Genomic DNA, 2,387 nt, shown 5'->3' with positions numbered 1-2,387 from the left:
AGTCCTGCTGATGGTGGTGATGGTCACAACGATGATGGTGATGATGATGGTGATGACGACTATGGAGACGGTATTGAAGACGACTGTGACCACAGCGATGATGTTGTTGATGATGACGACGACGACCAGGATGATGAAGACCACGCGATGAGAATGATGATGATGATGATAACCACAGAAAGAAAGCCAATGATGATGATGATGGTGGTGATGGTGTTGGTGGTGATGGTGTTGCTGGTGATGTTATACACCGCGATGCGTGCGTGAGCATCGCGTAGCTGTGAGCTAACGCAACACCACTCGCCTGGCGTCAAACATCGCCCGTGTCTCTGTATCTCTCTCTCTCTCCCCTGCTTCTCTCTCTCTCACACACACACAATCACTCTCTCTCTCTCTGCCTGTGTCTCTCTCCTCGTGTCTTATTCCGTGTGTGTGTGTCCCCCTCCCCTTCTCTCACTCTCTCTCCCCGGCTGTCTCTCGCTCGCCCTCTCTCTCACACACAATCTCTCTCTCCCTCTGCCTGTGTCTCTCTCCTCGTGTCTTATTCCGTGTGTGTGTGTCCCCCTCCCTTCTCTCCCTCTCTCCCTCTCTCGCTCTCTGCTCTCCTCCCCGTCTCGCCTCTCATCTGCGACGCGCTCTCGGCTGCACGCCGGAGCGCGCCTGCTTGGCGACTGGCCGATCCCGCGTGCAGGAATGAATATCAAGAGGGGGAGTGGGGGTGGGATGGGAGGAGGGGGAGGGGAAGGAGGGAGGAGGAAATGGAGGGGGTGGAGGAGGGAGATGGAGGGAGGAGGGAGGAGGGAGATGGAGGGGGGAGGGAGGAGGGGGGAAGTGAGAGATGGAGGAGGGGGGAGGAGGGAGATGGAGGAGGGGGGAGGGAGGAGGGGGGAGGGGGGAGGGGGGAAGTGAGAGATGGAGGAGGGGGGAGGAGGGAGATGGAGGGGGGAGGGAGGAGGGGGGAGGGGGGAAGTGAGAGATGGAGGAGGGGGGAGGGAGGAGGGGGCAGGGGGGAGATAGAGGAGGGGGGAGGGGGGAGATGGAGGAGGAGGTAGGGGGGAGGGAGGAGGGGGAGGAAGAGGGAGGGAGGAGGGAGGAGGGGGGAGGGGGGAGATGGAGGAGGGGGAAGGGGGGAGATGGAGGAGGAGGGAGGGGGGAGGGAGGAGGGGGAGGAAGAGGGAGGGAGGAGGGAGGAGGGGGGAGGGGGGAGATGGAGGAGGGGGAAGGGGGGAGATGGAGGAGGAGGGAGGGGGGAGGGAGGAGGGGGGAGGAGGGAGATGGAGGGGGGAGGGAGAAGGGGGGAAGGAGGAGGGACGAGGGGGGAGATGGAGGAGGAGGGAGATGGAGGGGGGGAGCAGGGAGGAGGAGGGGAGGACTGCTTGGGTCACGGGCTATGTCAGTAGAACACGTTCATATTTACCAGCATAACAAAGACAAAGATCACCCGTGTAGCCTCTGACGGACTGTTGGGGCAAGTGCTGCTGGCGAGCGACTATGAAGAGCGGCACCGCACGCGGCGAGGTGGGTGGCCAACACCACGCCCGGCCGCCTTTGTCTCCCCGGTGGCGACGTTTTTTTCATTTTACACACCGCACCAAGTACTCATTTAAGGCTGAGTCGACCTAGGGGAGGCCCAGGAACCAGTTCAGACAATCGTCACCAGTGTTGGCCGTGAGCGCAGCGCGAGACGCACAGACGCTCATCACATGCCGCTCTAAGCACACTCGTCCTAATAACACACACACACACAATCTGTCCCGACATTAGCACACTCATTACAGACACAATGATTATTGTCTAACGTGTGCCATAATTATTGCGACGAACTCGGGACCCGTATGTGTATAATACTTATCGCACGAGGATCATGATAGAGTTTTCTTTTTTTGGGGGGGGGGGAGGGTTTAGATCGCGTAAATATGTAAGTGTGTCGTTAAGACCCGCCACCACCCGACACAGCCAACGAGTAAAGGGTTAAATTTTGATTTGCAGGGATTCATTTTCTTGGTTCTTTCGGTAAAGTCACGTAGAAGGGAAATAATAACATAATAAAAATATTGAACAATAAATATTCTCACGACGTTTCGACTACAACACAAGCAATCATCATCAGGTGTGAAATCCACAGCAAGAAAAATTGAAAATTGAAAATTTGAAAACCGCCACTTTTTCCAAATTTCCTTGCTGTGGATTTCACACCTGCTGATTATTTCCCTTCCACGTGACTTTACCGAAAGAACCAAGAATATGAGTAAAGGGTTGTCACGTAAACAGAACGTGGCCAATTCATCACTAGTACAGCACTAACCGCTGTGTTGGAAGTGTCGTGGCTTGGCTCTCTAACACACCGGTGTGCTGTACTAGTATACTACACTATATACTACACTATA

Source organism: Lampetra fluviatilis, chromosome 38, assembly GCF_964198595.1.
Source record: "Lampetra fluviatilis chromosome 38, kcLamFluv1.1, whole genome shotgun sequence".
In the NCBI taxonomy this organism is placed as follows: Eukaryota; Metazoa; Chordata; class Hyperoartia; order Petromyzontiformes; family Petromyzontidae; genus Lampetra; species Lampetra fluviatilis.
The sequence above is the reverse complement of the archived record's forward strand: the minus strand, read 5'-3'. Positions refer to the sequence as shown.